This window comes from Geotrypetes seraphini, chromosome 8 (assembly GCF_902459505.1).
Source record: "Geotrypetes seraphini chromosome 8, aGeoSer1.1, whole genome shotgun sequence".
Taxonomy (NCBI): Eukaryota; Metazoa; Chordata; class Amphibia; order Gymnophiona; family Dermophiidae; genus Geotrypetes; species Geotrypetes seraphini.
The window spans coordinates 87,028,713-87,052,314 of record NC_047091.1 but is presented as its reverse complement, the minus strand read 5'-3'; the positions used below and the strand labels follow the sequence as shown (position 1 = coordinate 87,052,314).

The 23,602-nt window shown below is 45.2% G+C and overlaps 1 protein-coding gene across 1 annotated transcript in view; it reads left to right on the top strand.

The window, feature by feature from the left end:
* The window catches only part of CERS4 (ceramide synthase 4), a 205,400-nt gene that overhangs the window by 477 nt on the left and 181,321 nt on the right, over positions 1-23,602 (top strand). The window lies entirely within an intron of this gene.

The window sequence follows — 23,602 nt, the reverse complement described above, 5'->3', positions numbered from 1 at the left end:
CGGTTTCCCTCTCTCTCCCGGGGGAAGATTTAAGTGACTTGGCACAGGGAGCAGTGCCGGGGTTTGAACCCGCAGCCTCGGGATGCTGGAGCTCTAACCATGACACCACACTCTCCTCCACTGCGTTGGAAAGGAGCAAAGGGTGGGAGCAGGCCAAGGCCGAGGGGCAGCGTTGGTATCTGGAGGAGGGATAGATTATTGTACTTATTTCCTTCTGTCTGTGGCAGGCAGCTCATTGCTTTTCTAGAGGAGAAGGGCAAGAGACAGAAGGGCTTTTACTCTCTGTAACATGTTTTAGTAGAAATGAACTGTTTTGTCCAGTGACTGCTCTGTCATTTAGGCTAATGGAAATAAGGTATGGCGTTCACTGTCTTTGCTGCCCCTCCCCCCCGGGTGTTTACCCTCTTGCCCACTCCCTCCTCTTGTCTTGCTGCGTTTATCTGGCCCCAGAAACATTTTTTTGGGCCAATGGGGCCCAGAGAAGCCAAAAGGTTGGACACCCCTGTGTTACACCATGCGCTCATCATTCCATCTGAGTTGTTACTTGTGAAAATGAGATACAGTGATCACTGTTAGTGTACTGAGAGTGTTACAGTGTATGTTCACTTTCCCATGTTTGACATGTATTAATGAAACTTAAAGTGTAGTTATCACCCTTTTAATGCAGTGATAGTGTTATGTCATGTTATTTGTGGACTTACATCTTCTCTCTTATCAAGCAGCATTATGGGGCAACCATCTGAAACAACTACTTAGGCTTGCCAATACATATAGGGAATTTAGGAGACAACTGAAAACATATGTGTTCCTAAAGTACATAGGAAACTGATTCGCACAATCTCTCTCTCAATACCAGATCTCTAGAACTGCTAAACAATAGATATTAACTATGTCAATTCTACTCAATTTGTTACATTTTTTATAATCATTGTAAACCTTCACGCATAGAACTTCACGGTCCTGCGGTATATAAACCGTTATTATTATTATTACATCCCACCAAATCCAAAGTGGAGTTCAAAGCCGGTTACAAACGGCGATCAGTGTAATATGACCATTCCAATATCCGTTATCGCAGTAACAATAATCGATGTAACATGACCATTACAATATGAGCAGTGTAATATGAACATTATTACAGCCGTACCAGTATAGTAGCAGTAATTAGTGTAATAGTAACATCAGTCTGTTTATAACAGCACCATGAAACAGTACAGTACACGTCAATCTTTGTAACAGCAATCTCTTATCAATGTGACACTATCAAAGATCAATACACATGAACAATGCAACACAAACAGTGCAATCTGAATAACGCAACATGAGTAATGCAATGTGAAATCGTGCAACATTAAATGCACCATGAAACAATACTCGTACATCATTAGTTCAGTGCAGTGGGAGTCAGTTCATATATTAGATCTGGCCAAGTTTTGATAGGGCTGGATTTATAGTCGGGATTTTTGGAAGAGCTGTGTTTTTAGGGATTTGCGAAACAAGTCATGTGTGGATCTCTGTGGGTAATGAGTTCCATATTTTTGTAACCTGATAGCTAAATGAGCTACTGTGTGACCTTTTCTTCCCTTCAGAGATGGAAAGGATAATATCAGGGAACTGGTATTGTGGTGTTTGGGTGATTTTCCCTGTAGTTTAGTGAATCTGGAGAAGCTATTGGGGGGACTTTCCATGCAGGATCTTGAAAGTGAGGCAGCAGAGCTTGAATTCTATTCAGGTATCAACTGGAAGCCAATATGAGGGAGGAGTCTGGATATCATGTTTGTATGTTTTTGAATATGTATGTTTCTATTGTAATTCGCTTAGGCATTAAGTGGAGAAGAAGATATCTTCTTTTTCAAGGGTCCCGCGGCAACAAGGGGGCATCCGTGGAAAATCAGGGGCGGAAAACTGCACGGGGACACCAGGAAATTCTTTTTCACTGAAAGGGTGGTTGATCGCTGGAATAGTCTTCCACTTCAGGTTATTGAGGCCAGCAGCGTGCCTGATTTTAAGGCCAAATGGGATCGACACGTGGGATCTATTCACAGAAAAAGGTAGGGGAGGGTCATTGGGGTGGGCAGACTAGATGGGCCGTGGATTATCTGCCGTCTATTTCTATGTTTCTATGAAGAAATTTTTAAAATAAATAAATAGTGGTGTGACATGGTCGAATCTTGATTTATAAAATATGTGGCTTGGTGCTGTGCTTTGTATCAGTTGGGAGGATTTTTTTTTTTGTTTGTTTCTTTGGTGGTCCTGAGTGCATTAATGTAGCCTAGTGTTGACAGGATGATTGACTGAATGAGTATCCTGTAGTGTTGGCAAAGAAAATAGGGCCTAATCATCCTCAACTGTTGTATTGTGGCAATGAGTTGGCTAGGGTGACTCCTAGGATTATTGGTAGATTTATCAATATTTAGGTTGGCTCTGTTCATCAGAAAGTCAATAAAAACCTATCTCTTTGATAAATTTCTCTGATCCCACCTCAACCTGATGTACTGTCAATACACTTCCAGATAAACCCGACTAAACTTAACAAGCCAATGTAAATGCGAAAGTTCTCTGTAATGTCGCTGTTTGTATACAATCTCTTCCCTTGTAAACTGCTTAGAACTGTTTGTGGTACGGTGGTATATAAAAATAAAGTTATTATTATTATTATCAGTGTGATAGAGGGAATTACGTTAGATAGATTGTGAGCCCACCGGGACAGATAGGGAAAATGCTTGAGTACCTGATTGTAAAAACCGCTTAGATAACCTTGATAGGCGGTATATAAAATCCTAATAAACTTGAAACTTGAAGCTATAGTCCAAACCATAGTAGTTTGGGTTCAATTTTTTTTTTTGCATTTACTTTAAAGATGTTGTTTTCTTGCCCATTCTTGTACTCTGTTTATAGTTTGGGATAACTTGGTAGTAACTTGGGTTTGAGTCTATGAGGATTAGCAAAATGATGTCATCTGCCTATGAGAATAACCATTCTCTAGTCTAGAGTTTAGTTTGAGTTTAGAGTGGTCATGACTATGTTATACAGTAGAGGTGAGATGGGAGATCTTTGTGGTACTCCACACAGCGGGAGCCAGAAGTCAGAGTAGATTTCGTCTTTCAGGAGTCTGTATCGTCTGTTTGTGAGGAATCTTTAGAACCATTGTAGGACATGTCCTGTGATTCCTAATTCGGATAGCCTATTTAATAAAAGATCGTGATTTACCATGTCGAAAGCGGTCGAGAGTCGAGACATTGAATTACACTAGTAGGACATCAGGTCTATTAAACAGGTCTCTGTACTGTGTGAGTTTCTGAATCCATGTTGGGAAGGTAACAGCAGGCTCCAGCCTATAGTGTACGGTAGTCTTTTCGTTGGGCTGCAATTATGAATTCCATCAGTTTATTTAGGAAAGGCATACTGGTGATCAGTCTGTAACTTGTAGTTTGGGATGGGTCTAAATCTGATCCTCTCCGGATGACGGTGAGTAAGATTTTGCAAAATGCTTCTGAGAGCCATCCTTGTGCCAGGGTAGAGCTTATCATCTTGGTCAACCATGTGAGTACAGATGTGATGGGCACAGATCTAGTTTCCATTATGGATAATCTGTTTACAATGGGTCTCACTTGATTGGTTATAACTGTGTTGAAGATTACCCATGCTCTGTATGTTGAAATGTTGACTAGAATGTTCTCATCAGTGATATCAATTGATGAATTATCTGCATTATTGTATGTATATCATTGCATTATTGTATCATTGCATTGTTATATCATTGCATTATTGTTATATCATTGCCAGATATCTTGAATATTGTTTTGATTTTGGTTGAGAAATACTGGGCTAGTGTGCTGGATGGTACACTGTGCACTCACCTTCTCATCTGTGCCTTGTGTTATTATCCATAGTGAGTTGCAGTGCCAGCGTTATACACTCTACTGTTACCAGAATTTCTGTATACATTTATATATAATGCATATTCTCTTTCTTGGTTTGTTTCCTTTGAGTAATAATGAGTGCTGCAGTGAAAATCTAACCATTGCAGTGTGCATTTACTCTCCCATACGTGACTTGTATGATTAATGAAAATCAAAGTGTAGTGTCTGTACATACCTTCACTTTTAATGCAGTGACAATCATACTGTGCATTTACTCTCCCCTCTGCACAGGGTTACCATATGGCTCCAGAAAAAGGAGGATGGATTGAGACATCCGGGTTTTACTTCCATTGGAACCAATGGAAATAAGGAGGACAGACTGAGACATTTATTTATTTCATTTTCTATCCTGTTCTCCCCAAAGAGCTAAGAACAGGTTACAGGTTGACATACATAATATACAATTAACAGGTTGCAATTTGCCATAGTTATAGTACAAGATTTTTTTGATACAAGTTTTATCCTAATTCGACACATACTAGGGATTTACTATCAATATACATATAATATATAGTTTACAGGATAAATTTGACATAATTACAGTGCAAGATTTATCAATATAAGTTTTTATCCTATGTGACACATACTGAGTACCAATATACATTAATATTTAATTGTCATCTATTGACTTGAGGCAGGGTAGTTAGGTGAAGAGGTATGTTTTCATTGCTTTTCTAAAGCCCTTTTAGGGATCTGATCTGTGGGGCCAGTTGATTCCAGCAGCTCAATATGAAGTGGGAGTAGGAAGGTCTTGTGGGTTTTACTTCTGTTGAAAGCAGTGGAAGTAAATCCCGGATGTCTCAATCCATCCTCTTTTTTTTCTGGAGCCATTTGGTATCCTACCTCTGCAACTTGTGTTATTAATGAAAATGAGGCATAATGATCACTGTGTTAGTGTAGTGGCACTCACTCCTTTATCTGTGACTTGTGGCATTAGTTTAAAAGAGGTGTCAGTGGAAAAGCGGAGACTCAGAGGAGACATGATAGAGTCTTTCAAGATCAAAGGGTGGTGGACACCTGGAATGCGCTTCCAGAGGCTATAATAGGACAGAGTACCCTACCGGGCTTCAAGGAAGGATTGGATAAATTCCTGAAGGACACGGGGGTTAAGTGATACAGATACAGGTAGAGATAAGTTTTAAAGGGCTTACAGGGAAGGACAAGGGGATTAAAAGGGCTTAGACGCCGGTCACCTTACAGGTCATGGACCTGATGGGCCGCTGTGGGAGCGGACTGCTGGGCGCGATGGACCTCTGGTCTGACCCAGTGGAGGCAACTTCTTATGTTCTTATCACTGTGGTAGTACAGTGACAGATTCATCTTGTGCATTCAGTCTCTCGTCTGTGACTTGTGTTATTAATGAAAATGAGATGGATCTTAATGCAGTGACAATGTGACACCGTGCACGCATGCTTCCATTTGTGTCTCTTTCTTATTACTAATTGTGAGGTCTAGGAATGGGAAGTCAAAACATTGCTTTGTATTGTTATCTTTTTTTGTTTCAGAATGAATGTTGTCAGGAGTATGCACTATAGGGGAAATTTTTATAAGAACAGGGGCCCAAAGTTAGGCGCCTAACTTAATTAGTAAATTAACTTCAATAATGAGCTTTAACAAGCTCATAATTGCCAAAAATATTAATTGGGAGATATGCGCCTATCGTATGGCGCCCATTGGCACCTAACTCCAAAGTAAGCATGTTTAGGGGTGGAGAACGACTTAGGCGCTGCTAGGCGCGATTTCTAAAGACTTAGGCACCTATAATGCAGGCCTTTAAAACCCTGGCCTATATTACAGGTGTCTAAGTTTTAAGTTAGGTTTAGTTTAGTTTATTGTTATGTTTAGCCCACCTTTATCCAAGGCAGATTCCAAAATATACATACACAGTAAACAATGCACACACAGCAATTAACAAAACTACTTGTCCATAAACCCAATGTCTTACCAAGTACTATACTTAACGGCACAGAACACATACCTTCCTATCCACTGTTAAATTATTCTATCACACTATGGGGCTCATAATCGAAAAGAGAAAAACATCCAAAAACTGGCCTAAGTCGGCACTTGGACGATCATCAGGCAAAAACGTCCAAGTGCCGATAATAAAACTGGGTTTTGGATATATTTCTAAATGACCTAGGCCTTCATAGTGCCGCTGAACGACCATAGCTAAATGGGGCGTGTCAGGAGGAGTGTCGAGGGCAGGATTTGGGCGGGACGTGGGCAGGCTTAGACTTAGTCGTACAGTATGTAGAACCAAAAGTTATACAGCACAGGATCGTTGTGACTTAGACCATTTAAAACATGGTCTAAGTCACAAAAACCCACCTAAAGTGACCAGATAAGCACTGCAAACACATAATACAGACCCCCACACACTGCCCCAGTGATCACCAACCCCCTCCCACCCCCATAAAAATATTAATCACAACTTGAAAATTGTGCCTCTAGAACATCATCACCTGGCAGCCTGGCATAGGAAAGCCTAATCGTGCTGCACAGAGGCCATCTTAAGCCATCTTAGGGGTGGGTTAGGGACCCATGGAGAGGAGGACCCATGCCCATAAGCCCTTGTAATCACTGCATTGATATTGAAACATGTGCACTCCCCTATACACCCCCAAAACCCTTTTTTACTGGCATATAAGTGGCTCCTGCAGCCATAAGGGCTGTTGTGGTGGTAGCTAAGTGGGTCTAGGGGATTCTGGAGATAGTTTGGGGAGCTCACCATGACCTATAGAGCTGTAGTGAGATGAAGACATGGCACCCTTTTTTTTTTAAGTTCACAGCAGTGCCCTTTAAGGTACTCCACTATTTAGGTGCCATGTCTGGGTGTTCAGTCCATCACTTTGCAGACCCCTCCCAAGTCCAACAGGGCTTGTTCTAAACGTTTTTGACTTGGACAAAAAGTTGGACGAAAATGTGGTATAAAGATGGATGATTTAGCGACTTGGACGATCAGAACAGCAGGACGTATACTTAGACGATTTTCGAAATGAAAAAAAATTTTGATGTATTTTTGAAAATGTGTTCTAAGCTGTTTTTGTACTTTGGACGACTTAGACAAAAATGGACTTAGACATTCCTTTCAATTATGCCCCTCCACGTGCCATATTTCATTATACTGAACAATTGTTTTTGGGTTGTTTTTTTTTTTTAACATTTGCTTAAATTCCTGCAGATCTTTCAACTGTCGCAAATACACAGGTAATATGTTCCACTCTATAGGCCCTGCACATGAAAACACATTTTTCCTTGTACAGTCAAACTTCGGTTTGTGAGTAATGTGGCTTGACAGTGTTTTGCAAGACGAGCCAAACACTCCAGCAATTTTTGACTTGCAAAACGAGTGTTGACTCAGTAAATGAGTGCGTACGTGCACGTCACTCCCCAAACCAAGTTGCCACCACCCCACCCCGGGAACAGACTTCAAACCTTTACTTCGCGGACACCAGCAAACAGCACCCACTAATCCGGCACCACCACTTTGCCTATGCTGCATCCAACTCTGCCGGAAACATGAAGTGGAATAAAAAGGGGGCGGAGCTTGGCCAAGGGAATGCTGTGATGCTGGCGGGAGGTAGCTGAAGGTAGGCTTGAAGGTGAACTGTGGAGGGAAGTACAAATGCTGGAATTAGTTGGAGAGGGGAGGGGTGAAGAAGGGAAAATTCTGAAACAGGGAGTGGGAGAAGTGTTGGACCACAAGAAGACAGAGAGAAAGCACAGTTACTTACCATAATAGGTGTTATCCAAGGACAGCAGGCAGATATTCTCAGTGATCGGTGATGTCACTGATGGAGCCCCGGTACGGACCACTTCAAAAGTGCATTGCCACTTTAAGTCTTTAGAAAGTTTGCGATAGCCCGCACTGCACATGCGCGAGTGCCTTCCCGCCTGAAATAAGCGTGCAGTCCCTCAGTTAAGCCAACCAGGGGAGGTGGGAGGATTGTGAGAATATCTGCCTGCTGTCCCTGGATAACACCTGTTACGGTAAGTAACTGTGCTTTATCCTAGGACAAGCAGGCAGTATATTCTCACTGATGGGTGACCTACAAGCTAACCAGAACGAGATGATGGGAGAGTTGGCCCTTAGAAGAATAAATTTTGTAATATAGATTGGCCGAAGTGCCCATCCCATCTGGAGAAAGACTCCAGACAATAGTGAGAAGTAAATGTATGAACTGAGGACCAGATGGCAGTTTTACAGATTTCCTCAATGGAAGTAGATCTTAGGAAAGCAACAGAAGCTGCCCTAACTCTGATTTTGTGGGCTGTGACAGAGTTCTCCAGTGCCAGTCCAGTCTGAGCATAGCAGAACGATATACAAGCAGCCAGCCAGTTGGAAATCGTTCTCTTGGAAACAGGATGCCCCAACTTGTTTAGATCAAATGAGACGAAGAATTGGAGAGAAGTATGGCGAGGCTTTGTCCTGTCGATGTAATAGGCCAAAGCACGTTTACAGTCCAGAGTGTGCAACGCGGTTTCTCCCGCATGAGAATGAGGCTTAGGGAAAAACAATGGTAGAATAATCGACTGATTGAGATGAAACTCCGTGACAACTTTCGGTAGAAACTTTGGATGCATGCGTAGAACCATTTTATCATGGTGAAAAACAGTGAAGGGTGGATCTGCCACCAACGCTTGCAACTCACTGACCCTCCTGGCAGAGGTGAGAGCAATAAGGAAGACAACTTTCCAGGTGAGAAACTTGAGATGAGCTGAGGCCATTGGTTGAAATGGAGGCTTCATCAACCTGGAAAGAACCACATTAAGGACCCAGACTACTGGAGGAGGTTTGAGAGGTGGTTTCACATTGAAAAGTCCTTTCATGAATCTGGAGACCAAAGGATGAGTAGTAAGAGGTTTACCCTCTGCTGGCAGATGAAAAGCTGTAATAGCACTGAGATGATCTCTAATAGATGTGGATTTGAGTCCAGAGTCAGAGAGATGAAGTAGATAATCTAACACCAGTGGTGAGGGGGCAAGTGATAAGGAAGTTGGATCATAATGATGAAGACACCAGAAAGAAAACCTAGTCCACTTTTGTTGATAACATTGCTGCGTGGCTGGCTTCCTGGAGGCGTCAATAATATTGTGGACAGGCTGAGAGAGATGTAATTCATATGGGTTCAACCCGAGAGAAACCAGTCTGTCAGGTGCAATGATTGCAGGTTGGGATGTAGAAGTGATCCTTGATGCTGAGTAAGCAGAGCAGGAAAAACTGGAAGAGGTATGGGCTCCTTTGAGCTGAGCTGAAGTAGAAGGGAGAACCAATGTTGTCTGGGCCACTGAACTGCAATGAGAATCATGGTCGCTGACTCTCTTTTGAATTTGAACAGAGTCTTTAACATAACAGGAATTGGAGGGAATGCATAAAGGAACAGGTCCGTCCAATCCAGGAGAAACGTATCGGCTTCCAGATGGAGAGGAGAGTAAAGTCTGGAGCAAAACTGGGGCAACTTGTGATTGTGGGGAACTGCAAACAAGTTCACCTGTGGAGTGCCCCATTAAGCAAAGATGGATTGGAGAGCTGCAGAGTTGAGAGCTCATTTGTGAGGTTGTAGAATTCTGCTCCCCTTGAATGTATACAGCCTTTAAGAAAAGGTTGTGAGCAGTTGCCCAAATCCAGATTTTCTGGGCCTTCTGTCATAACAGGAGAGAGCCCGTGCCTCCTTGCTTGTTTATGTAGTACATTGCTACTTGATTGTCTGTGTGAAGGAGGAGGACTTGAGGGCAGAGAAGATGATAGAAAGCTTTGAGGGCATAATATATCACTCTGAGCTCTGGGAAATTGATGTGAAATTTCCATTCTCTGGCAGTCCAAAGACTGTGGGTCTGAAGGTTGTCCATATGTGCCCCCAAAGCGTAAGGAGAAGCATTTGTTGTAAGTACCTTGTGATGAGGGGGCAAGTGAAAAAGGAGACCTTTGGATAGATTAGAGGAAGTCATCCACCATTGAAGCGACTGCAGAAGAGATGATATTACAGATATATGCTGTGAGAGACGATCCATCGCTTGAGACCACTGAGATGTGAGGGTCCAATGAGGAATGCGAAGATGATGCCTTGCCAGTAGTATCACATGTATAGTGGAAGCCCACATGTGGCCCAGAATAACCATAGTGCATCTCGCAGAGATGGATTGAAGAGAGAGTATTTGTTGGCAGAGACTGACAAGAGCATTCAGTTGATTTGGAAGAAGAAACACCCTCATGAGAGTGGTGTCTAGGATAGCTCCAATGAACTGAAGACATTGAGTCGGAATGAGATGTGATTTGGTGTAGTTGACTTCGAATCTTAGAGCCTGTAGAAAAGAAATGGTTCGATACATTGCTTGGACCACTTCCTGAGATGAAACAGCCTTGATCAACCAGTCGTCTAGGTAAGGAAAGACTTGTGATCTGAGAGATGTGGCCACCACAATCAGGCACTTTGTGAAGACTTTGGGAGAAGATGCCAGGCCGAAGGGAAGGACCTTTTACTGGTAGTGCCGTTGATTTATCTGATGGAGATATTTCCTGGAAGCCGGATGAATTGGAATATGTGTGTAGGTGGTCGAGGCACGCAGCATCTCAGACTTCAAGAACAAATGGGATACCTATGTGGGATCCCTACGAGGTCATGCCAAGGGATAGGGTCACTAGGACTGAATGAGCGGGTCAGTAGAGTGACAGTATAATTACAATTATTCTTTAGGGGGTCAGTAGACTTAAGAGGGTGGGTAAATGGTGTGGGCAGACTTGATGGGCTATGGCCCTTATCTGCCGTCATCTTTCTATGTTTCTATGTTTCTATGTAGGCTTCCTTGAGATCCAGGAAGCATAACCAATCATTCTGATTGAGAAGTGGATAAAGCAGGGCAAGGGAGAGTATCCAGAATTTCTCCTTGACTAGAAATTTGTTGAGATCTCTGAGATCCAGAATGGGTTGGAGTCCTCCCTTCTTCTTTGGGACTAAGAAGTAACAGGAGTAGAATTCCTGATTCTGCTGAGAAAGAGGAACTTCCTCGATGGAATTCAGTAGAAGAAGAGATTAAACCTCCAGGATCCAAAACAGAGTCTCTTGGCAGGTGATCTGGAGGTAGAGTGTGAAAATGGAGAGTGTAACCCTGACGAATGATGTTTAAGAACCAGAGGTCTCAACGAATGATGTAAAGTTGGAGATGGCTTCTGATGGGCTGAGGCAGAGGATGCAAAAGACTGACTGAGGCTATGCCCTAAAGGAACATGTCAAAAACTGTGCAAGATTTTGAGGAGCAACCTGTTGCTTAGGTTGTTGACGAGGTTGCTGCTTCTGCCTTCTAGGTTGAGGTGGAGTAGGAGCAGCAGCCTCAGCAGCAAACCTACGTTGGTAGAAGGAGTCGACCTGAAGGAACGAGGAGGTGAAGGCTTCTTCTTAGGCTTGACTAGAGTGTCCCATCTGGTCTCATGAGCGGACAGTTTTTGTGTAGCTGTGCCCATAGATGGGCCAAAAAGTTCATCTCCAAGACACGGAGCATTTGCCAGGCGATCTTGGTGATTAACATCAAGTTCGGAGACATGGATCAAGGCAAGGTGTCTCATGGCCACCAACATGGCTGCGGTGTGGGAGGTAAGCTCAAACGTGTCATAGGTAGAGCGAACCATATATTTCCGCAATTGAAAAAAATCAGAAATATGTTTCTGGAAAGCAGGGTGCTTGCATTCCAGGATGTATTTTTGAAAGAAGGAAACATGTTTAATCAGATGTTTCAGGTAAAAGGATAAAATGGAAATTGTAGTTTCCAGACTGGTTGGCCAACATGGCATTCTGATAAAGGCGTTTACCAAATTTGTCCATTGCTTTGCCCTCTCTTCCAGGGTGCACAGATGCATAGACACTAACCCCTGTAGACTTCTTCAAGGTGGATTCCACTACTAGGGATTCATGGAGAAGTTGAGGCTTGTCAAAACCAGGAATAGGAACCACTCTATATAAAGATTTCAATTTTCGAGGAGCCACAGGAATAGATAGTGTAGTTTCCAGATTTTTATAGAAAGTCTCTTGCAAAATGTCATGAAGAGGAAGCTTGAGTAGTTCCTTTGGTGAATGGTCATAGTCTAAAGCAGGGGTGCCCACACTTTTTGGGCTTGTGAGCTACTTTTAAAATGACCAAGTCAAAATGATCTACCAACAATGAAATTAAAAAAAACCCCCACAAAGCACATTGAAAGGCAGAGAAAATGTTAATTATCATTCATATTCCGTTTTTTTTTCAAAGAGGTCACGGCAGATGACTATGCAATGTCACCTCAGTTACAACCATACAAAAATAGACAAATATACCCCCTCCCTTTTTACTAAACCACGATAGCAGTTTTTAGCACAGGGAGTTGCGCTGAATGCCCCGTGCTGCTTTCGATGCTCATAGGCTCCCTGTGCTAAAAAATGCTATTGCGGTTTAGTAAAAGGGAGCCATAGTGCAAAATATAGACAGCAGATATAAATTCTCAAAACGGACACATTTTGATCACTAAATTGAAAATAAAATCATTTTTCCTACCTTTGTTGTTTGGTGATTTCATGAGTCTCTGGTTGCACTTTCTTCTGACTGTGCATCCAATCTTTCTTCCCTTCTTTCAGCCTCCTGTATGTTTCCTCTCCTCCAGACCTCATTCTCCCCAACTTTTTCTTTCTGTCTCCCTACCTCCCTTTCTTTCTGTCTCCCTGTTCCCCCTTCTTTCTGTCTCCCTGCCTGCCCCCTTTCTTTCTTTCTCCCTGCCCTCCCCCAAGCCACTCGGTTTGCCGCCGTCATCGGAAAACAGCCCCCAAGCCACCGCCGCCCCAAGCTCTCCCCGCAGAAGCTTCGCGCTGACCAGCATTCCATTCCCCGATGTCAATTCTGACATAGGAGAGGAAGTTCTGGGCCAACAGGCATTTCTCCCCATTCCATCCAGCCTGAATCCCATCTCTCCTTGATCCAGCATTTCCCTTCTGTGTCTTTCAGAATTACCATTCCACCTATTTTCCAGCATCACCCTTCTTTGTGTCCATCTCGCCTATATCCCTATCTCACCACTTTTTCAGAATCTTTGTCTCTGTCCTTGTCTTTACCCCATGTTCACCGTTTGCCCTTTCAATCCCTTTATCTCCTCCCCACCCTTTTTCAGCATTACTTCTATGTCTCTATTTCACCTCCTCTTCATGTCCCCTCTGTATCTCTATCCTTATTCAGTAGGTCCTGCTTACCCTTTCTCTTCTTTGTGTCACTATCTCCATTTTCAGCTTTCCCCCCTTTTCCTTTGTTATTTCATCCTGTAGCTAGAATCTTTCCACCCTCCCTCCACTCCGGCCCAGCCCAGTATGAAATATTTCCTTTTGTTTCCCTCCCCTCTCTCTTTCTCTCTCTCTTCTCCTCCCTCACCCACGAGTCCTGCATCTGACCCTCTCCTTTCCACCTGCATCCAACCACACCCCCTGCCCTGCGGCCCTCTTTAGCAACTCGTCAGCAACGGTGATCAAGACAGGTTGCCAACATCGAGGCCTTCCCTCTGCGAGTCCCGCCTTTGTGGAAAAAGGAAGTTGAAACAAGCGGGACTTGCAGAGGGTAGGCCCCGATGTCAGAAGCTTGTGTCGTTCGCTGCTGCTGCTGAGTTGCCGAAGAGAGCCGCGGAGCAGGGGGTGTGGCCGGATGCAGGTAGAAGGGAGAGGGCCAGATAGGAAGGCTGCTGGAAGAGGTAGAAGCTCCGGAGCATGACACCGACCCAAGCCAGGATGATTTCTTTTTCAGGCTGCTGCTGCCGCCACTGCCCCCCCCACCAAAATGACAAAAACCAGACTAAAGTGGATGCCCAGCGTCATCGTCTTTGACATCGGGGAGAGGGGGACGGCAACATGAGTCTATCACGGAGCCAGAAATGGGCTCCGCGATTGACTCACGTTGCCTTCCCGATCTACCGGTCGATCGCGATCGACATATTGGGTGCCCCTGGTCTAAAGCCTCCAGGAACTGCTTACTATGTTTAGAGTTGGCTTCAAGTGGAATAGAAAGGGCTTCAGACATTTGCCGAAGAAATCTGGAAAAAGTGGACTTCTCAGAAAAAACAGCAGGTTCCTGAGAAGAACGTTGAGGTGAATCAGAACCAGAAGAATAACCATCATCAGAGAAGAGTGGGTTCTCTCAGAGTCTCCCAACAAGTCCGAATCCTGGATTGAATGTGGACGGTGTTGAAGACTCAGTGTTGAAGGCTTGAGATGCATCATCTTATGCAATGCCTTCCGGGACCGCACCGGAGTCGCCTCTGGAGATGTTTGCATTGAGGATGACTGGTGCCGTGGAGCTGGAGGTATCGACTCCCATGTCGAAGATCTCCGCACCGGGGCAGCATCAGAGGTAGGTGCAGTTGGAGTTGTGGGCTCAGATCGGACCAGCACCGGGAGAGTCAGTGTAGATTTGGGCATAAGCTGTGTCAGCACCAGCATGTGGAAATGCTCACCCAGTTCCTCTCGTAGCAAGTTGTCAATCTTTTGCTTCAGGGAGAGCACCGGTACCGCTGGCCTCTTTGCCGGTACCTTTGGTGCTGCGCTATGCTCCAGTGATGAGGAGGCCAATGTCGAGGCATTCACTGATATTGGAGTGGAGCGCTTACTGGACTTTTTCGAGGTTGGCAGGACTTGGCTCACTGCTACTTTGACCTGAGACCCAGATGAAGTAGCCGGCTTACTCACTGTTTGCTGCGACACTGGAGGAATCTTAGCTGGTGTCGAGATGCGCGGTTTCGTTTTGGTCGGCGCTGCCGATGTCGGTACGATGTCGGCTCCCCTTCCATGGTGACCCTGAATAGTCATTGCTGTTGTAGAAGGTGGTTTTCCAGAGTTCTTTTCTGCAGCGAAGAACAATGAGTACAGGTCTCGGGATGGTGCTCTGGCCCCAAACACTGGAGACACCAGCGGTGCGGGTCAGTCACAGATATGAGCCGAGCACAGCGACCGCACTTCTTGAATTCCGTCAGTGGGTGTGACATCGATGGAAATACCGCCACAGCCAAACTGAAATCGATGGTCAAGGCAGGGAAACAGGCCGCGCTGGGCCAAAAAACTTGTGAGGGGAAAAAAAGAAATACCAGTATATATATATATTTTTTTACTGAAGGCAAGGTAAAACTAAATAAAGAAAACCAAACACAAAAATGACTAAAAAGTCACAAACCCACGAGCGAGAAGGTGGGTGGGAAGGCACTTGCACATGCGCAGTGCGGGCTATCACATACTTTTTAAAGACTTAAAGTGGCAATGCACTTTCTTCTCTCTCTGACGCTGCAGGAGAATAGTGACTGTTCTAAACGAGCGAAGCCTTGCAATACAAGTACGTACTATAGTACAATATTTTCTATTAATGTTTTTGGGTTGTGGAATGAATCAGAGAGTTTCCATTATTTCTTATGGGGAAATTCACTTTAATATACGAGTGCTTTAGATTACAAGCATGTTTCTGGAACAAATTATGCTTGCAAACCAAGGTTTTACTGTATTTGGAAATGGATGGGGAGCCCATGAAGTGACTTGAGGAGAGGGAAATGTGAGCATAGTGGTTCTCACGGAATTTGAGCCGTGCAGGAGCATATTGAAGGGGTGAGAGACTAGTGCACGGGAGACCTAAGAGAAGTACGTTGCAGTAGTCTAAGCGTGAGATGATGAGAGCGTGGATAAAGATTTTGGTAGTGTGTTCAGAGAGGAGAAGTCAGATTTTGGTAATATTATAGAGGAGGAAGTGACAGGTTTTAGTGGTTTGTTGGCTCTGAGCAGAGAAGGAGAGAGAGGAGTTAACGATCACCCCGAGGTTGCGAGCTGGTGAGACAAGGAAGAGGAAAGTGTTATCCACAGAAAGAGAATGTTGAGAAGCGGGGAGGTGAGTTTAGGTGGAAAGATAAGGAGTTCAGTTTTAGCCATATTCAGTTTGAAATGGCAGTGAGGCATCTAAACGGCAATGTCGGACAAGCAGGCTGAGATTCGGGCCTGAATTCTTGTAGAGATTTCTGGTGTGGAGAGGTAGATCTGGTGGTCATCAGCATAGTGGGAGTGTGTGTGGTGCAGTGGTTAGAGCTACAGCCTTGGTACCCTGAAGTTTTGGGTTTGAATCCCTGGGCAAGTCACTTAATCCCCATTGCCCCAGGTACATTAGATAGAGTAGGAGGCCGCTGAGGTAATTAGGGAATAATGCTTGAGTATCTGAATAATTTGTAATCTGGAATATAAATTATAAAAAAGGGACAGTGTTACACTCAGCACACACTGTAATATCAGTATATGTTTTTTTTATATTGTGCTTACTCTCTCAATCTATTTGCTGTGAATGAACAGACTTGATAGGCCATAAGGAGGATCAGCCAGCCTCGTGTTAGTTAGTTGACAATGTTGCAGCTGCATTCATTCTCCCTTCTGTAGCTTGGGTTGCTTGCAGTTTCAAAAGTCTGTAGAGCGACTTCTTTTTATGTGAAAGGGTTGAATTGATTGATGAAAGAGTTGCATTGTTTTTGGCATGTGTGGGGGAGAGGTTTGCATGCTTTTGTAAGGGTTCTGCTGCTTAGCTGCCATTTTAAAATTACCCCAGTCCTGGCAGTGCAAGGTATTTTTTTTTTTCTAATCAACACTGCACAGTGTGGAAGTTAATATTCTGGTCACCTCTTTCTGTTTGAAATGTGCTTAGCAGGAAGTGTAAAGTCCCTTGAGTTGTGCAGTGAATAGATTATAAGATTAAAACTTTACTTTCAAGCATGTTTGCCGCCCACTTCTAGATTACCAGTACAAAGTTCTACATTTCAGCCTCTCAACAGCACCCTGAGTATTCACAAAGTGTTTGACAGTGGTAGCAGCCAACCTGAGGGGACAACACCACATGGTATTTCCTTACCTAGATGACTGGCTCCTGGTAGCACACTCCAAGGAGCAGTTGCTTTTCACCATTCAAACCACAGTCCACTCTCTGCAGGCACTGGGTTTTATAATCAATTTCGACAAGTCAAAGCTCCAACCAGTTCATTGTCTCACATACATTGGGGCAACAATCGACATAGCCACTGTAAGGGCCTATCTTCCAGAAAACCGGCATCAAACCATAATCGCTCTATCAAACCAGATGAGGCAGTCTTCTGCTCTCCCAGCTTGCGGAATTCTGCATCTCTTAGGGCTCATAACTACATGCAAGGCTGGACATGAGACCCCTGCAATGGCATCTCAAGCTGAATTTGACTCAGCGAACTCATTCAATGGCAGCCTTAATTCCTCTACCTCCTAAGGTCAAAGCTTCCCTTTCCTGGTGGATTCATTCGCCGTCCCTCAAACAACGATGTCTATTCCAATCTCCACCTCCTGTACTCACCATTACCATGGATGCCTCAAACAAGGGTTGGGGAGCACATTTTAATCACTCTGACTCAAGGTCAGTGGTCAGAAGGAGAACGCCATCAATAATAATAAAACCCTTAGTGCGCATGCGCACTTCAAACTCCGTGCCTCCGTGCCTCGCATGCACAGTACATAAAGAAATGGTGAAAGGTGAAGTGGTGGGACTGGGATTCAACACCACCACAGTCCAACCACTCCTGCTAGCTAGAAGCTCTGCCTTTCCTCGGCACTTCATTGGTAGCACTGTGTTTACTGAAGGCGCTGGTGGGCCTCTGATTGGGCCACGGCAGAGTCACTTTCAAGATATCACAAAGAAGGGCGGATTGGGAAGGAAGGCTGGTGGCACTGGTGGTGGGATTGGACTTCGGGTCGGCCTGCGCTGGCTAAATCGTGGGGTTTGGTTCTATAGCCTCCTAAGGAACTATGTGGTAGCCCCCATGCCCAGCCCCACCTATACCCTGACCCCATGCATGCCCCGCCTCTACCATGCCCAGACCCTGCCTCTCACTGTTCAGAAGTTACCAGATGCCAGCCCTCATCACTAACAACAGTGAGCACGTGACCTCGGTTCTTTCTCCCAGGGCGACGGCATCGCCAGTGAAGCACTGGGGCAGAGTCCCAGAGAGAGTGCGGAGGTTGCAGCTTAGCTTCGGGAGATTACCTGCAGCTATTTGGATTTTCTTACAGTGCAGGCACTATTAGAGTTGCTAACTGTACAAAATGGAAAAATAAATTACGTATAGGAATTGTTCACGAGGCAGGAGGTGCTGGATTCGGGGGGGAGTGAGTGAGAGAAGGGAGATATGTTGGAGTCAAGTGAGGAAAGGAGAGAGACAGAGACTCAGGGATGGTGTAAGGGAGGGAGGGAGAGATATAAGATTTGGGAGATGGATGAGAAGGACAGAAGAGAAGGACAGAGAGGCTACAAGGGGGACAGGGAGAGATGGTAGGGGGATAGGGAGAGATATACTTTAGGGAGGATGGAGGGGGCAGGAGAGAGAGTGATGGCCTTGAGGAAGGACGGAAGGGACAGGAAAGGAAAAGATGGCAAAAGGGGTGTTACAGGGTCAGAGAAAGATGGTAGAGGGTGTGAAAGGGGGAAAGGGAGAGATTTAGCTGCTGCTTTGGGGCACTGAGGGAGGAGGGGTTGGTACGTCAGGACCGTAATGGGGGTCCAGGAGGCCAGACCCACATGGAGGGAAAGGCCCTGTTTGGTGATAAATGCAGTGGAGGATCTAAGAGGGCCAAAAGGATATAGAGGACTAAGGAAATGGTGAAAGGTGAGGTGGTTGGACTGAGATTAGTGAGAGGCAGGGTCCAGCCAAGGTACAGGCGGAGCATGGGTGGGGTCAGGCTCCGGGTATAGGTGGGGCTATTCTAGCACCTGTTACTGTAACAAACGTAACGGGCTAAAACACTAGTTTTCACATAAATCTTTTGAAACGTCGAGCAATTTATTATACTCTTCGAACATTCAGCCCTTGGATTCGCAACACCCATCTGCTTATTCAAACAGACAACCAAGTTAGTGGCTCTCAAACTGTGTGCTATAGAACAGTGGTGTGTCCCAAAGAGATTCTGGGTGTGCCATGAAAGATTCCAGAATTTTACTTTATTTTTAAAAATTCAATTCATAAGTATACATTAGAACAGATGACATGTACATCACATACGCAAGTGTCTGTCAATATTAAGAGCATCTGTGTGTTTAAGCATACAACCGCTCAGACAAGGATCTTTCTTTGATGTGAATGGTCCTTGAAAACTAATGGCAAGTAATTTTAGTTTTATTTTTTATGCACTAGTTATCCTAACTTGACCAACAAAGAGTTTGTTACCATTTGGATCTTCTTATTTTTTTGAACTTGGATTATCCCGGGACAAGCAGGCAGCCTATTCTCACATTTGGGTGACGTCATCCACGGAGCCTGGATGTGGACCGCCTCGCAAGCGGACTTGCTTGGAGAAACATAGAAGTTTCGAGTCTGCCGCACTGCGCATGTGTGAGTGCCTTCCTGCCCAGCACAGGGCGAGTTTCCTTAGTTCTCAGTTTTTTGCGAAGCCGAGAAGTCTGTCTTTGACGCTCTTCATGAAACTTCGTTGCTTTGTGCTTTCTCTTCAGTGCGGTTTATGTTAGCTATTTCGCAAATTGCTGTGTTAATTTCTTTATTTTCTGTTTTAAAAAAAAAAGAGACTTTTATTTTTTCTTCGTCAACTGACTGGCGGGGCAGGTCGCTCGCCCGCAGCCTGCGGGCTTCGACTTCGCAGTGGCTATCTTCCCTTCTATGTCACAGCCAGTAACGGGCTTCAAGAAGTGTAGCCAGTGCCAGCTTGTAATTTCCCTCACGGACCCACACTGCTGGTGTCTTAAGTGTCTTGGACCTGACCATAGTCCGAAGTCGTGCCCGCGCTGTGCTACTCTTCAACCTCGAGCCCTTAAACATTGTTAGGTTCAAGTGGAAAAGCTGTTCAGGATAGACTCTTCAGCTACACCTTCGACCTCGGGTCCTGACTCAGTCCAGACTTCAGAAGGGGGTCTTCCTGCTTCCATGACTCAGACCTCGCATCTCATCAGAACTTCCTCATTTGGATCGTCTTTGGCCTTGAGTACACCTGCTTTATCTTCCCCTGAGCTTCCCTCAGGTCAGATACCTAAGCAGAAGGTTCCTGCGGTGGTCTTCAAGTTCTCCAAGGCTATAGCCTCAGCAAGTGGTCCAGTTTCAGACTCGGATCCACAATTGCAAGCTTCTCTCCAGACCATGTTAGAGCAGAAATTTGTTCAATTACTGCCCAAATACATTCCTGCCTCGACTCTGTTTCCTGCAGTCCAGCCTGGGCAATCAGCAGTCTCCCGCGAGGTCGAGTCCCTGCCTGTGCCTCGAGCTGAGTCTATACACTATGCAAGGAGTCGAGTCTTTGCGAGTGTCTCGATTGGAATCTTCAGACTCTATGCAAGGAGCCGAGTCTTTGCGAGTGTCTCGACAGGAATCCCACACTCCATACAATGAGCCGAGTCTTTGGGAATGCTTTGAGATTCCTCAATCCAAACCACTCAGTCTATGGGGTTTCAATCTACAGCTTCTAGCCCTATTCATTCACTAGCGGCACTGCCCATTTCCAGACATAGGGCGAACTCTCCTCGATCTCAACTGAGACCTACTTCCATGCAGCACTCTCGTCATAGATCGAGGCCCTCATCAAGGTATCCATCGAGGCGCAGGTCTTCTTCCGCAGAAAAGCCTTCCTCGTCCAGGCCTCAGTCCAGACCTTCCAGCTCTTCGAGGCCTCCAACCCCTCGATCGAGGTCTCTACTTCCAGACCCTGAGGACTCAGTTGATTCCAATGCCTCCAAGTCTGTATATTCTTTGGGTTACCAGTACTCTAGAGCGGCTTCGTCTTCCTTCTCCACTCGAGACACCTCAAGGTCATCGAGTCCTTCTCGAGGCCGGGCTCTGGCAGATCAATTATCTTTTTCCTCCTTTCTTCGTCAAATGGCTGATGACCTAGAAATTAAATTAGACGCTGGTTCTAAATATTCTAAGGAGTATTTAGAGGAAATGCATTTGCCTCAACCTCCTGCAGAGTCACTCAAGCTTCCTCTTAATAGACTTTTGTCTCAAACTTTCAAACAAAATGTAGAGACTCCTTATGCTATATCTGCTGTTCCAGGTAAATTGGAATCGAGGTATAGAACACTACATTGCAAGGGGTTTGAGAATTCACAATTATCTCACCAATCCCTTCTTGTGGAATCTTCATTAAAGAGAACCCATCCTTCCAGAATGTATGCACCAGAACCTCCTGGAAGAGAGGGCAAGACCATGGACAAGTTTGGTTGTCGCCTTTATCAGAATTCCATGATGGCCTCTAGAGTCCTCAACTACAATGTCATCTTTACAACTTATTTGAAGTTCTTGATTGACCATCTTCTAAGTTTTATGAAGAACTTGGATGAGCATAGACATGTGGGGTTTCTGGAGCTCTCTGCTACATAGAAACATAGAAATAGACGGCAGATAAGGGCCAAGGCCCATCCAGTCTGCCCACCCTAATGTCCCTCCCCTACCTTCGCCCTGTGAATAGATCCCTCCCCTACCTTCGCCCTGTGAATAGATCCCATGTGACGATCCCATTTGGCCTTAAAATCAGGACGCTGCTGGCCTCGATCACATGCAGTGGAAGACTATTCCAGCGATCAACCACCCTTTCTATGAAAAAGAATTTCCTGGTGTCAGCTCGTAGTTTCCCTTCCCTAATTTTCCACGGATGCCCTCTTGTTGTCGTGGGACCCTTGAAAAGGAAGATATCTTCCTTCGTCTCTATGCGGCCCGAGAGATACTTGAACGTCTCGATCATGTCCCCCCTCTCTCTGCGCTCCTCGAGTGAGTATAGCTGCAATTTGTTTAGCCGTTCCTCGTATGGGAGATCCTTGAGTCCTAGACCATCCGGGTGGCCATTCTCTGAACCGACTCCAGTCTCAGCACATCCTTGCGATAATGCGGCCTCCAGAATGGGACCTCACCATGGAACTATACAATGGCATAATGACTTCCGGCTTTTGGCTGACGAAACCCCTGCGTATGCAACCTATGACTTGTCTTGCTTTGGATGAAGCTTGCTCCACTTGATTGGCAGCCTTCATGTCCTCACTGATGATCACCCCTAGGTCACGTTCTGCTTCAGTTCTTGTTAGGATTTTGCCATTTAGGGTGTAAGTCTTACATGGATTTTGGCTGCCCAGGTGCATAACTTTGCATTTTTTGGCATTGAAGCTGAGTTGCCAGGACCTAGACCAGCGCTCCAGTAGGAGTAGGTCGTGCATCATGTTGTCGGGCATTGAAACATCATCTATTGTGCATTTGCCCACTACATTACTTAGTTTGACGTCATCGGCGAATAATGTTATTTTACCCCGAAGCCCTTCTGCCAAGTCCCTTATAAAGATGTTGAATAGGATTGGGCCCAAGACCGAGCCCTGTGGCACTCCACTGATCACCTCCCTCATTTCAGAGGGTGTGCCGTTCACCACCATCCTTTGAAGCCTACCTCCAAGCCAGTTCCCAACCCATTTCGTCAATGTGTCACCTAATCCTATAGAACTCATCTTGCTCAGCAACCTGCGGTGTGGTACGCTATCGAATGCTTTGCTAAAGTCCAGGTACACGATGTCCAGGGACTCCCCAATATCTAGCTTCCCCGTCACCCAGTCAAAGAAGCTGATCAGGTTGGATTGGCACGATCTCCCTTTTGTAAATCCATGTTGACGGGATCCCGTAGATTCTCCTCATCCAGGATCTTATCCAATTGGTGTTTTATTAGAGTTTCCATTAGTTTGCTTACTATCGATGTTAGACTCACTGGTCTGTAGTTTGCTGTCTCCATCTTGGAGCCTTTCTTGTGGAGTGGAATGACGTTAGCCGTCCTCCAGTCCGACGGGACGCTGCCTTTCCTAAGGGAGAGGTTGAAGAGCTTGGACAGCGGCTCCGCCAGGACATCACACAGCTCCCTTAGCACCCTGGGGTGTAGGTTGTCAGGTCCCATTGCCTTGTTAACCTTGAGCCTTGATAGCTCACTGTAGACACTGCTGGGCGTAAACTCGAAGTTACTGAATGGGTCAACTGAGTCAACCCTTGTCTGCAGCTGAGGGCCAAGCCCCGGCGCTTCTCGGGTGAATACTGAGCTGAAGTATTCATTTAATAGTTGGGCTTTTTCCGAATCCTTTTCCACATAGTCTCCGTCTGGTTTCCTAAGACGTACAATCCCGCCTGAGTTTTTACTTCTGTCACTGATATACCTAAAGAAGGATTTATCTCACTTCTTGATGTTTTTTGCCAGAGACTCCTCCATGTGAAACTTAGCCTCCCTGACTGCCGTTTTGACGGCTTTTGATTTGGTCAAGTATTCTGCTCTAGAGACCTGTTTCCCTGATTGTTTGTAAGAGATGAATGCTTTTTTCTTCTCCTTGATAAGGGCCGAGATCTCCGCAGTGAACCACTTCGGCTTATTGTTCCTTCGCCGTTTACTTACTAATTTAACATAGCGGTTTGTCGCTTCCTGTATGGTGGTTTTCAAAGTCGACCACATTTCTTCCACGCTATCGGTTTCTGCTTGTCCTTGTAGCGCCTGGTGAACGAAGTCTCCCATTTCTTTGAAGTTTGTTTCCTTGAATTTGAGGACCTTGGTCAGTGTGGTAGATTTAGTGAAACCTTTCCTAAGATTGAACCATACCATGTTGTGGTCACTGGAGGCCAATGTGTCGCCCACCGAGACCTCTGTGACACTTTCTCCATTGGTAAGTAATAGGTCCAGTATTGC